The sequence below is a fragment of the Oryzias latipes genome, chromosome 10 (genome assembly GCF_002234675.1).
Source record: "Oryzias latipes chromosome 10, ASM223467v1".
Classification (NCBI taxonomy): Eukaryota; Metazoa; Chordata; class Actinopteri; order Beloniformes; family Adrianichthyidae; genus Oryzias; species Oryzias latipes.
The window spans coordinates 4576955-4591146 of NC_019868.2; the positions used below are offsets into that span (position 1 = coordinate 4576955).

Genomic DNA, 14192 nt, shown 5'->3' on the forward strand with positions numbered 1-14192 from the left:
TAGCTCCTGACGGCCTCAGCCGTCCGCTCAGGTGTGACGAACGGGGTCGTCAGAGCGGTCTGAGATCCTCTGGATCTGCAGCTCATCTCGGAGCGCCATGAGGCCGTCTACCTGACGGGAAGCAGGCGGAAGCAGGAGTCCTGCTTTCCATAAACAGAGTAACGTTCCTGTCGGCCTGCACTGTCTCCAAATCCTGACCCCCACACACACACACCTCTGCTTGTCCTCATGAGATCCTGACGGGAAGCAGGACGGCCAAACCAGCACTGTCTAGGTGGAAAAGAGAGGTGGAGGGCAGTGATGGAAGCCCCCCTCCCTACACACAAAATCGTCACTGGATCAATAACAGTACCAAGAACATGAAGCATAGCCTCTATGCTTCATGTTCTTGGTACTGTTATTGATCCAATGACAGGGTTAAGTCAGGAACTTTGTTGTTTTTGGGTGAAAAAGTGTTGGATCTTAAAACCAGTTTTACATCTTTAAAACGTCCCTTTTCTTCAGAATTATTTTAATTTGTTCAATTGTAACCATTTTTTCAGTTTATCCTTTTCTTCCCATTGAATTTTCATCATTATTCATGATCATTTTTGCAGAAATGTAGTGATTTTCTTAGGTCACAGCTGCTGGTTTTAAGAAGAAGAGATCCTGACTAAGTTCAGGCGTCTCCCACCTGAAAGCCTGCAGGATCCGTCAGATTCATCGTTTCATTTTTGTTGTCATGGAGGAAGGAAGTCAATTCAGGGCGTCTTAATGGAAGATGATATTTGACAAATTTCCTTTCAGTAGATCAGATGTTGATAGAGTAAAAATCTGATCTGTTTCACTTCTCATTTTGTGTTTCCATAATTAAGTCATATTTAAAGACGTTAAACGTAATTTGCTCCACATCTCTGATGTCATTTAGCACCTTATGGGCTGATCTTTAGTCAATTCTTTTCTTTTGTTGGTTTGAAAAAAATCTTCTGAAAGTCTTTTAAGAATTTTTTTTCTACAAAGGAAAGAAAAAGATCAATGCTATGAAATGTGAGAATGAAAAAATTCTCTTTTATAAAATACATACACATATACATTATTCCTTTTTTATCCATAACTTTATGAGTTTCATATTCTTGCTATCTGCATGAACGCCTTCACATCTTTACCACACCATCTGTTATGGAGGAAGAGAATGAAAACTCACCAGACCGATCAAATACTATGAGAAAGTGCAGATAATCCCAAAAGGATGTGATTCAGGGTTTAATAATCCTTCATCCGACATCTGTGATCTCTGAGAAATGTCGTATATAATAATTATAAAAATGTTTTATATTAAAATAGAACATGAACATGACTAATTCTAAGCAGAAACATTCAATTACAAAAAAAAAAAAAATAGGCCTATTTATTTCTACATTTTTTTTTTTTTTTTTTTTCAGATTAGTTCTAAATTTACAACCAAATACACAGGAGCTCCAGCATAGAGGAATGTGCAATAATGCTTTTTCCAGAATTGCACCCGTCTCATTTAAATATTTACATGTGAACAACTCCTAGATGAGCAGACTATTAGTACAGGTTTAAATGAATCTGTGGTGCACAGCGGTCCACGTTTGATAAGAATGCTGCAAGTTTGCTTCCCTCTTTGCTTGGCAACGTGTCAAAGTGTCCTTGGGCAAGGCACTGAACCCCACATTGCTCCCGGTCCGCTAGCACCTTGCATAACATTTCTGGCACCACCACTGGGTCAAAAGGACAGGAAAGGTATTTGTCTTTCATGCAGAGGAACAAGCAATCTAGCCACAGGGGTTGCAAGCCAGTTGCCTCTGTGCCGGTCCCAAGCCCGGATAAATAGAGAGGGTTGCGTCAGGAAGGGCATCCGGCGTAAAAATTGCCAAATAACCATGCGAATCATCCACAATAGTTTAGACATACCGGATCGGTCGAGGCCCGGGTTAACAACGACCGCCACCGATGCTGTTAACCTACAGGGTGTCGGTGGAAATTTGACTACTGTTGGTCGAAGAAAGAGCGAGGCAGAAGGGCACGTGGCCAGAGAGAGAAGGGAAAAGGCAGGAACATAGGTTTGAGAATAGGGACTCTTAACGTTGGCACAATGACAGGGAAAGGCAGAGAGCTGGCAGACATGATGGAGAGAAGGAAAGTAGATGTACTGTGTGTGCAGGAGACAAGGTGGAAGGGCAGCAAGGCACGTAGTATTGGAGGAGGATACAAACTTTTCTATCATGGTGTTGATAGGAAGAGAAACGGGGTAGGAGTGATTCTGAAGGGGGAGTTTGTAAACAGTGTTCTAGAGGTGAAAAGAGTCTCAGACAGGATGATGAGCCTAAAGTTAGAAATTGAAGGGGTGATGGTGAATGTAGTCAGTGGGTATGCGCCACAGGTTGGCTGTGAGTTAGAAGTGAAGGAGAGATTCTGGAGTGAGTTGGATGAGGTCATAGAGAGTTTTCCCAGAGGAGAGAGAGTTGTTATTGGAGCAGACTTTAATGGGCATGTTGGTGAGGGCAACAGAGGTGATGAGGAGGTGATGGGCAGGTTTGGTGTGAAGGAAAGGAATCTGGAGGGACAGATGGTGGTGGACTTTGCGAAGAGGATGGAAATGGCTGTAGTCAACACTTACTTCCAGAAGAGAGAGGAACATAGAGTGACATACAGAAGTGGAGGTAGGAGTACTCAGGTGGACTACATCCTATGTAGACGAGGTCATTTGAGAGAGGTTAATGACTGCAAAGTGGTGGTAGGAGAGAGTGTTGCCAGACAGCACCGCATGGTGGTGTGTAAGATGACTCTGGAGGTCAGGAAGAAGAAGAGAGGGAAAACAGAAAAGAAGACCAAGTGGTGGAAGCTACAGAATGAAGAAACTTGTGAGGAATTTAGGCAGAAGTTGAGGCAGGTCCTGGGTGGTCAGGATGAACTTCCAGATGACTGGGAAACTACAGCAGAGATTATCAGGGAAACAGGTAGGAAGGTGCTAGGTGTGTCATCTGGAAAGAGGAAAGACGGTAAAGAGACTTGGTGGTGGAATGAGGAAGTACAGGAATGCGTCCAGAGGAAGAGGTTGGCTAAAAGGAAGTGGGATGTAGAAAGGACTGAGGAAGGTAGACAGGAGTACAAGGAAGCGCAGCGTAGAGTGAAGAGAGAGGTGGCAAAGGCCAAACAGAAAGCTTACGATGAGCTTTATGACAGGTTAGACACAAAGGAAGGAGAGAAGGACTTGTACAGGCTAGCCAGACAGAGAGACAGAGATGGGAAGGACGTGCAACAGATAAGGGCGATTAAGGACAGAGATGGAAAGGTGCTAACAACCCAAGAGAGTGTACAGAAAAGATGGAAGGAGTATTTTGAGGAGCTGATGAACGAGGAAAATGACAGGGAAAGAAGGGAGGAAGATGTGGTTGTTGTGGAGCAGGAAGTAGCAGAGATTGGAAAGGATGAGGTTAGGAAGGCTCTGAAAAGGATGAAGAGCGGAAAGGCCGTTGGTCCTGATGACGTACCTGTGGAGGTATGGAAGTGCTTAGGAGAGACAGCAGTGGAATTTCTAACGAGTTTGTTCAATAGGATTTTAGAGAGTGAGAAGATGCCTGAGGAATGGAGGAGAAGCGTTCTGGTCCCGATCTTTAAGAACAAGGGTGACATGCAGAACTGCAGCAACTATAGAGGAATAAAGTTGATGAGCCACACAATGAAGCTGTGGGAAAGAGTAGTGGAAGCCAGGCTTAGGAAGAAGGTGGAGATTTGTGAGCAGCAGTATGGTTTCATGCCCCGTAAGAGCACCACTGATGCCATTTTTGCTTTGAGAATGTTGATGGAAAAGTACAGAGATGGTCAGAAGGAGCTGCATTGTGTGTTCGTAGATTTAGAGAAGGCGTATGACAGGGTGCCGAGGGAGGAGCTGTGGTACTGTATGAGGTCGTCTGGAGTGGCAGAGAAGTATGTCAGAGTAGTTCAGGACATGTATGAGAGAAGTATGACGGTGGTGAGATGTGCTGTAGGTCAGACAGAGGAGTTCAAGGTGGAGGTGGGACTACACCAAGGATCAGCTTTGAGTCCTTTTTTGTTTGCTATGCTGATGGACAGGCTGACAGACGAGGTAAGACAGGAATCTCCCTGGACAATGATGTTTGCGGATGACATTGTAATTTGCAGTGAGAGTAGAGAGCAGGTGGAGGAACAGCTAGAGAGGTGGAGGTTTGCTCTGGAAAGAAGAGGTATGAAGGTCAGTCGTAGTAAGACAGAATACATGTGTCTGAACGACAGGGATCAAGGTAGAAGCGTTAGGTTACAGGGGGCTGAGGTGAAGAAGGTGCAGGAGTTTAAGTACTTGGGGTCAACAGTTCAGTGTGATGGGGATTGTGGAAAAGAGGTGAAGAGGCGAGTGCAGGCAGGTTGGAGCGGTTGGAGGAAAGTGTCAGGAGTGTTGTGTGACAGAAGAGTGCCAGCAAGACTCAAAGGAAAGGTGTACAAGACAGTGGTGAGACCAGCTCTGCTCTATGGGTTAGAGACGGTAGCAGTGAGACAGAGACAAGAGGCTGAGATGGAGGTAGCGGAGATGAAGATGTTGAGGTTCTCCTTAGGAGTGACCAGGTTAGACAGGATAAGGAACGAGTACATCAGAGGGACGGCTCACGTTGCCTGTGTTAGCGACAAAGTCAGAGAAGCCAGACTGAGATGGTTTGGACATGTTCAGAGGAGGGATAGTGGATATATTGGTAGAAGGATGTTGGAGATGGAGCTGCCTGGCCGGAGGGCAAGAGGACGGCCAAAGAGGAGATATATGGATGTCTTAACAGAGGACATGAAGTTGGCTAACGTTAGGGTAGAAGATGTTCATGATAGAGTGAGGTGGAAAAGGATGATTCGCTGTGGCGACCCCTGATGGGAAAAGCCGAAAGAGAAAGAAGATGCAGAGGAACAAGCACTGATAGTTTGGGCGTAGCAGTTCATTTGAACAGCGATTCCATTTGTGGTTGATGATACAACTCATAGTGTTTCAAGGTTCTGTCTTAAGGATCCAATGTCCAAAGTGTTTCCCCACACTGTGCTGTAATTATGGATTGATCTTTTTTTGCTGACATCACATGTCTGTTGTCCGCTGTGATAGTTTTTAAAACGATCATCCTACCATGTCTCAATCCAAATGGTGTTTGACATTATCGACATATCTGATTTCCTTTCAATTCAATTCAATTTTATTTCTGTAGCCCAAAATCACAACAACAGTCGTGTCAATGGGCTTTGTACCGCTACTTGTAAAGTAAACATGACATCATAAGGATGAATACATTGAATTCAATGGGGAAATTCTAAACTGAACTAAACAGACTAAACTGAACGGGGCATCCCGGCCCAGACCCTCCTTTCTCAGTAAGGAAAAACTGCTAACACACCTCAGGGGTGTCCACATGAAGGAGGGACCCCCCCCCAGTAATGATTCTTTAATGGTATATGTCAATTCGATTAACAACTTGCCTCAGACATATTGATCTGGTAGGAAGATAAATCGATTGTCCATTTTTCATTTCATCTGGATTATTAGACCAAGTGTAGAAAATGTTCTGGCATTTGTGTTCTTTGAGACCGCTTTTGTTGTGAACCGGATCTAAACAGATAAAGTGGAATGGGGGGGGGGGGGGTCATCTTTATTAACCTTCACAAGGTTGCTATCCTCCTTTGATTCAGGGCCACAGAAGCTGCAGCAGGAAGCTGTGGATTCTTCAGTGCAGAGCTGTCCCTGTCCTCGCTCAATCTACACCCCCCCCCCCCCCACACACACACACACACAAAAAGAAAAGCCCAAATTTAGAAGAAAAATGAACAGTCAAACTTCGCTGAGACGCCATGGCCTCTTCATTTCTCACTCCGATCTTTCCACTCCCCCTTTGCCCCCCTTCATTCTACCCCCCCTCCACTAAAACTCTTCCGTTCCTGTTAAGTCCACTTCCCCTCTCCTCCTGTCTTTGCTCTGATTCTGTGTCTGCTGACATGCTTCCACGTCACTGTTTATCCTGCTCTTCTCCTTCATCTGTGGCCAATCAGTCAGGTCTGAAGGGGGGGGCTTCCTAGCAGCCAGGCCCACCCTGCAGCGACCATACAAGGTAAGAGTGGAGAGTCCAGCCGGTCTGCTTCATAAATCAGAGTCCTGCGTGGGGCGAAGCTTCACTGAGCATCTCCTCATCCTCCGCTGTAGATGGAGATCTTTCGGTGTGAAGCCGGCGCTGTTTCCGCAGAAGGTAGGTCTGCAGACTCCACACTCCTCAACACACAGGCTCTCCTCTTTTTGTCTGAGCACTTTCAGACAGCCTTCCCTCTTGTCTTGTTTGGTTTGCCCCTGTTTTCATGGACCTCCACTATTCCTGGTCCGACAATACATAGACGGGTTTTTTAATCAGTTTCTGACATAAAGAATAACTCTTAAAGCATCTGGATGACAGAATAATGGTGGTTCTGGATGGACTATGTAGACAAAAAGCTGTGGTCCTCTGGGCAGAATGGCAGATCCGTCCTGATGAAGCAGAAGTGACGAGCAGGATCCATTGAAGGGTGACGTTCATGGAGTCAGGGAGGTTCTGCTGCGTGAAGAGAGCCAGCTGATGGTTCTGTGAGAGCATGGAGGCAAAGGAAGTCTGTGTTTGTTGACAGAGCTGGATGTGCTGGAACTCTCTCAGCTGGACAGACTTTCACATAACCCTCGACAGCAGCAGTTCCCCCCAGAGACCCAGAGGGGCAGTTACCAGCCGGGTTCTCACGTTAAGGAGGGGTGGGGGGTGGGGGTGGGGGGAGTGAAGGGTTAAGGTCACAGGATGTGGAGGATGAAGAGGCAGAGGTTCTGTAAACCCAGAGTTCATAATGATGAAGGGCTCTGAGTGGTCAGAAGACTCCATGTGACACTGCTCTCCGTCTGTAATCAATCCAAAGCTCCTCCAGCAGGAAACTTCACGTGGAGCGGGAGAGCTTCTGCTGACGCTCTGCTGGTCTGTGTCTCCAGCTGTGGATCCACGGAAGCATTTAAGTCCAGATGAGAACTGTGCATGGAGCTTATTTCCTGTTAGATGTCGATCAGAAAACAGAAAATTTTGTTTTTTTAAACCCCAGTGAGTCAGTGGTCCTATGAGGGGTCTTTAGTGCTGGTCCTGCAGATCTAGGTCTGGCTAGTTTTCCAGACATTCACCTCTTATCTGCTGCTACCTGGATCAGGTGTTTGGACAATCAAAACCGTGAATCACCTGATCCAGCAGTGAGTGGGATGAAACAAGGGGTTTGGACCTTGAGGACCAGGGTTCACTGCCATTTTTCTATGACAGCATGGACTTTCTGAAGTGGAACTTGAGGAGTCTTTTTCAGGAGGTGAGAAATCTCTGTGCTCAGGAAGTGATCAGCTCCTCTGCGCGTTCAAAAATGTGAAAGAGCCTTCCACAGGGCTGGCTTTTAGAGCCATTCACGCTGATTCCAGATCTTCTTACAGAGGAACAGTGAAAGAGGAGCTTCACAGAAAATTGTCCTCATTTTCCTTTCCAGGTTTGAAGAGCATCTCTCTTCTGTGTCAGATGATGGCTGCAGGTGTGATTCTGCTCCTTGCCTCTTGTGTCTTCATTCACTGTTGGTTTTCTGGTTCAATCGCAGCGTTATGCTAAACCAAGAGCCAGCTGTCCTCACATGACTGTTGACTTCTTCATTTAACCGAAATGATTTTATTGTGTGTTTCCTCGTTTCTGCAGAGGGAGCTGTCCCGTGGAATGAAGATGATGGCCAGACGGAGAACGTTGCAGAGAGTTCCTGAGGACCTTTGGAGCCCAGAGGAAGCAGACTTCAGTCCATATTAGGTAATGTTTGTGTCCGACCGCTGTCACAGTCTGAACACAGACGATGGCCGAGAGCTCTGAGTTCATGCTCAGTGACGTGACGGCGTCCGCCTGGGCCATCGCTTCAGACTGCAGGATTTTGGAAACAGCAGTTCTCTAAACATCTGATTTGGTTTGCGGAAAATGTGTGAGGGCCAACCATTCAGTCTGCATTCTTTGAACTTTTACAATAACGTTAAATGCAAACGAATTATTTAATGGAAATTGCAATGGGATACTTCACATAAAACAGAAATACATCTAAATACATTTTCACTCAATGTAATGCGAATTTTGTATCTGAAGAATACAGTCAGTGTGGAGGAAAAAAACTTTTATCAATGTTAAATCTGTGTTCACATACATAGTATTCATTATTAAATGCTCACTGTAGACTTTTAGGAGCAAATGTGAACAGGTAAATAAAATTCTTGTGTTCAAATGAACACATACTTTTTTTAAATTTGTTCATTTTGTTTACAGTCGACATTTTAGAAATGAGCTAGAAAGTGTCACAGAGGGAACCTGTGACAGTGCTGCCACCGGTTTACAATAACCCTTGTGCTATCTTGTGGGGTCCAGATGACCCCACCCTTACTTTGACGTGTTCTCCCTACCATGACAAAGGTGGATAAAGGTGGAAAGATTTCATGTAATCCATGGACACCAGTGAAGATCACAAATCATTGAAGAAAAAAGGTTCAGAGCACTGTCTAGTGGGGTCATCTAATAGCACAAGATAGCAGAAGGGATAACCGAATTTGGCCAAACACAATCAAGAATTTGTAAAGACAGTTTTTAGAAAGCGCTGGGGGCGCGTATTGTGTATTTTATGATAGAAACCAGCGGGCTGGTAGAAATCTGAATGCAGCCCACATTTGGCCCTTTGGGGACCCAGTCCAGCTCAGCTTCAGACTCAGTCCATTTGGATTTTCCTGCTGAGTGATGCTGATGTCCGTGCTAGTATAAAGTCCTGTGGGTGCTAATCTGCAACTTTTGAAGTTTTGATGTTGTTTTGTTGATCAGCTGAGGCCAGCTTTGTCACAGCAGCAAACCAAAATCCCAAGTCTCATCGGCAACTTGTTCTCTGTTAAGTTTTTGTGCAGTTTTGGAACAAAGTGATCTATGGAACTAGTCTGAGGTTCTTCTCACGGTTTCACAATAAGCATATATACACACAGAGAGACCCACACACATTTGCACACACATACATTTGCATCAAATCTGCTTCTGCTTCCATGATCGCTCAGGTCTTGCTGCGTGTCACTGACAAACCCTCCATCTCTCTGAACTAAACCCAGACTTCGTCCTGACTATGATGGAGATGAAGGAGATGCGGCGCATTTATGGTATTGGAAGCGGTTTTGGGGGGGGGGGACATCCCTGAGCTGCAGCTTTTCATCCTAACCCTAACCAAAGAGCAGCTCCTGCTTCTTAATAAGGACTTGTTTGTGTGAAGCAGCAGGACAGGAGCTGAAGACCTCTTCTGCCCACCCCCACTCTCCCCTCTCCGCTGTGGCTTGAAAAGGGAATGAATGCAGAAAGCTGGAAGCAGCAAGGGCAGATGTGTGTGTGAGAGCGTATTAGGGGGGTGGGAGCCTATCAGTGGGAGCGATCGCAGACTGGAGGAGGGAATGTTTATCCAGCGCAGCCATCCTATTTTCCATGCTCTGAAAACACTAAAGTTGCCTTATAAGGATAAAACGGAACGCTGCAGCCCAGAAGACTCCTAGAATGAAAAAGTCAGAAAGTCTGCCCCCACCCGAGTCTTCTTTTTTATGTTCTCCCCTGACATGACTCCTCTGGTTTCTCCTCAGACACATTCTGTAACTCACAGGATGAATAAGTGCAACCCTCTACACTGCAGGTGAGACGTCGCCCCCTGCTGTTAGAACAAGGTCGCCTCTGCCCCTGCTTGACATAACTCATATCTCTACATTTTGTGCACATGTGCATGCCCAGGAGAAACTTACGACCGCACTGACACTCTGCTCATACATCCACCGCAGAAGGCGGGGCATGAGCATGACCGGAAGCTGATGCTATGAAGCTCAGCTGGGAGTTCAAAGCATATCCTGTTTATACTGATAATGTTTGTGCAGGCCTCCCTCCTCCCACACACAGTCACACATGCACAAAGGAGAACATGTGAATGTTGGGCCATATGAAAAGGCAATGTAGCATGAGGAGACGCTGTTCTAAACGTTCTCCCTGACAAAAGAACCCCTGCTGGAAAGAACACCTGCATGCGTGCTTAAATGAACACCTGCATACACACCTGCATGCATGCTTGAATGAACACCTGCATACATGCTTGAATGAACCCCTGCATGCATGCTTGAATCAACACCTGCATGCATGCTTGAATCAACACCTGCATGCATGCTTGAATCAACACCTGCATACACACCTGGCTGCACACCTGCATGCACGCTTAAATGAACACCTGCATGCACACCTGCACGCACACCTGAATCCACACCTGCATAAACACCTGGATGCACAAGCTCCTATCACCAGCATTATAACCTGCAAGCATACGTGTATGAACACCTGAAGGCACACCTTGTTAAAACCTGGATGCACACTTGCAGCATAAGCATATACATTAAACATCTGCATAAACACCTGCATCTGGTTGAATGCTTTAATAGACACATGCACACAAAATAAACATCTGCATGAACGGCTTTTATAGGTTCAGGAGCTCAAAACAGTCTGAACAAAGACTATTATGTAGCCTGCTTTGAGTGCAGATCCAGTCTGAAACTCTCTGATGTGTTCAGGTCCACCTACAAGGATGTCCTGTGGTTCTGGTCCATCTCTGCTGCCCATGGTGCAGTGCTGCATCTCTGGTCAGTTGATAGTCTGAGATGAAGCACTGTAGCTCGGGACGGAGGGCAGGAGTCTCAGTCTGAGCAAATCCAGAGCCCCTATCTGCCTTCAAGACCAGAGGGAGACTTCAGTCAAGATCTCTGTGAACCTGAACCTGGTGGCTGATCAAGGTCTTTTCTCCTCCTCTCTCCTGGGGTCCAGTTTTCCCAGGAATCCCTTGGGCTGTCAAAAAAGGGGATTCCTGGAAATACTGATCTTGGGGGTGGGGCTTATCCTAACCTCCATGTGGTTGTCAGGAAGCTGACAGCTGGAGAAGAAGATCCACACAGAAGTCAGGTGACCACCTCAAGAGGGAAGTTCCACTGGTTTGCTGCAGAGTAATTTCAAGATTTCTGAGAGGAAAATAAAAATAAAAGCTGATTTTAAAAACCGTGTCTGAAGTCTGAACTGAAAAAGTTAGAATGCAAGCTCTCAGGTGATTTATTTTCCCTGAAGTCTGATCAAGTTAGAACATTTCCTCATCAGTTCCTTTTTACCGATCATTAATCAGCCTTTAGGACTGCTGCTCATTCATCCTTTGACGCCTGAATTTATTTCCAGCTATGAAAACAAATTGCATATGCTTTTACTTTATGTAAATGCTACCTTAAGGTAAGGCTGGAGCGAAAGCGGTTTGATACATGTTTGCATCAGACATCGTTAAGGGGTTAACATTTATGGGTCTCTACATAGACCCTCCCAGCGGCTGAGGGCATGCTTCACCTCTCAGCTTCCCTGCCCTCTGGTCGGCCTCCTGCGGGTTTGCCTGTGCAGCTTCTGCTCTGCACAGCAGGGCATCTGTGGCTTTTGCTCCTACCCCCAAAGCATTCTTTCTTCAATGACTCTTTACAACCATTCAGTGGCAGTTCGCAAGGTGGGATCGAACACCTTGCAACCTTCGCAAAAACAAAACAAAAAAATACAAAAAAATTAAGAAAAACAGTCTGTGGATACATTTCAGCATTCCAAATATAATTATTACATAGTTTAGCAGTCTTAATGTCACACAACACTATAATTTATTTTCCTATATTTCTGTATTTTGCCCCATATCCTTTGTTTGTAAGCATATTTGAACATTTTGATATTATTTCATTGTCTTTGTTTTGGATCCAAGCTGTTCCTGATTTTTGGTCCGCACATGGTGAAAGGAAATCTTCTTCATGCTACTGGTAGCTTAAAGTTTCAGATTCCTTTTACTTCAGGGGTATTTTCTTTGATTATATATAACTTCTGAATATTGTCTGTCAGTAAAAAATTAAATGCCTTATACGTTGTTAGCATTTTCTGATATTGTATCAAATCCTGTAATTTTATTCATTTGAATAGTATAAAAAGTTGTTAAATACCCTGCTGTGTGTATGATCCTGGGGTTTTCTCTGGGGACTTCGGCTTCCTCCCACCAAAACATGCTTCATAGGTTCATTGTTTCCTCTAAATTGTCCATAGGTGTTAATATGAATGTTCATGATCAGTGTGTGATTTGTGGCCCTGCGACCCACGGGTGGCCGGGATAGGCTCCAGCAGCACTGTGACCTCGAAATTAAACAAACGGATTAGAAGATGAAAAATGAATGAGAATAACCTTAAACTGTAATATTTATGCCAGAAAACCTAATAAAAATAACATTTGATTAAAATATAGTAACTGAATGAAGAACTTTAGATCGCCCTGCCTCCCCCCTGGAAATGCTGACTGGCATTGAATTATCCCACAATTTTTGCGAGGGGGATTTGAAAACGAAAATGCAATTCCCTCTTTGCATTTTCGCTTTAATTATGTCACAGAATGTACGATGTAGAAGTAGAAAAAGAAAAAGCATGTAGGAGGGTTGATTTTTTATTTTACTTTTGAGTCATTTGATGCAGTTACATTGTTAGAATGAAAAAGCATTTCTGTTAATCCATTTTAATGTTCAAATTAGACATTTCTAAATGAAGTTTGCTACACATTTACCAGAAGACTTTTTGAAAATGAGATGTCAAAAACCATTTTCTTTAACATTTTAATTACCAGTAAGTGACAAAATGAGCGGTGTTGAAGTAGAGCGGCTGGGTAGCTCGGTTGGTAAGGTGGAATCCAGAGTTCAATTCCCGGAGGGGAATGAGCAATGGCACTGGGGGCAATTACCATATCAATGGCGAGCAATTAACATCACTCAGTGAGGGTTCTTAGGCAAGACCCTTAATGCTACTGCCTCCCGAGCGCGGTTTGGCTGCAGCTCACAGCTCCCACAGGGGATGGGTCAAATGCGGAGAAGAATTTCCCCATTGTGGGATGAATAAAGTATCAATTATTATTATTATTAGTATTAGAAAAGGGAAAAAGTCGTTGGCAGATTGCTTTTTCTTTTTAGTTTTGAGTCAACAAATGCAGCTTCATTTTGAAAATGAAAAATCGTTTCTGGTTTTGACTTTTATTTTTTAATTATGCTACAGAAATGCTTCCACAGAACTGTGGTTTGTCTCAAAGGATAAAAAGTGTAATTTTTGGTCCAAATCATTGGGTATTAGCACCATCTACTGGCCATAACTTTCAACTACACTACAGGATCAGCAAAGGAATTTGGTCACGACTTTTAAAGAGGGTCTGACTCCTAAAGTGTTGTGTTCTGATAACAGATCGAATGACGAAATGTTAATAATATTAAAAGAGAAATTCATCAGAAATAACATCAATTCCTGATTTATACCTGCTTGAGTTCTATGGGATAACAGCCGCTTTTAAAAAACATTAACTACCCACCATCATTGTGAGTTCTGTTAATGTGGAAATAAAACTGGGAACCTGACAGCTCCTGCAGACTGAACCACGATTAGCTTGAAATGGTCATCTTAGTCAGGAGCGTCTTCCCTCTGCAGCAGGCACTCTCACGTTTTGAGAAATCTGGTGGAGACTAAGCTTCTCTGCACAGAGTTTACTTTATGCAGCTGAGATTATCACCATTCGTTCAGTTTGTATCTGGTTTCATGTTTGGGATGTAAAACCAGCTGCAGCAGCTGCAGCATTTGGTAATACATTGTTGCATAAAACAGCAGTTTTTGATGCCAAATTCTTGCCTCACTTCACAGTTTTCACAGAAACCTGACTAAAGATTGTCTATTTTTTGGAGTGTGTCTTTAAGGGGGTGTGCACAAGCCTGTCTCACAGGAAAATTTTCTTCCTAAGAAACCCAGCCTGACCTCAGAACCAGGGACGGCCCAGAAAACTGACAGAAATCCAGCACATTTACAGAAAATCTTAACGTAATCCGTTATAAAAACACAAAAGTTTCAAAACAACTGAATTATTTTGGGTTCTCACAAGAACTGTAGCAGAAGAAATCTAACTGGAAATTAATTTCCAGCTGTGAAACACAAAGTCCATTGATATTCCGTTCCTCCTTGATGCATGCAGGGTCATGGGATTTGCTGATGACTATCGCAGCTGCTTTAGAGTGAAGGCGGGGTACACCCTGGACGGTCCTTTAATCCATC

At 44.4% G+C, this 14192-nt stretch overlaps 1 long non-coding RNA gene and 2 other non-coding genes across 3 annotated transcripts; 2 read left to right on the forward strand and 1 right to left on the reverse strand.

Annotated features, from left to right (window-relative positions):
- The first annotated feature begins 10649 nt into the window (after positions 1-10649).
- mir143 (microRNA 143) lies at positions 10650-10758 on the forward strand. Its single transcript, NR_107225.1, has one exon. It is a non-coding gene; the product is annotated as a microRNA 143 (primary transcript).
- Positions 10759-10871: 113 nt separating this feature from the next.
- mir145 (microRNA 145) lies at positions 10872-10931 on the forward strand. The gene has a single exon (NR_107226.1). It is a non-coding gene; the product is annotated as a microRNA 145 (primary transcript).
- A 176-nt stretch (positions 10932-11107) lies between these two features.
- Positions 11108-12143, reverse strand: LOC111948083. The gene is made up of 2 exons (XR_002874067.1): positions 12065-12143; positions 11108-11611 (listed from the first exon to the last, which is right to left on the reverse strand). It is a non-coding gene; the product is annotated as an uncharacterized LOC111948083 (long non-coding RNA).
- Positions 12144-14192: the final 2049 nt, after the last annotated feature.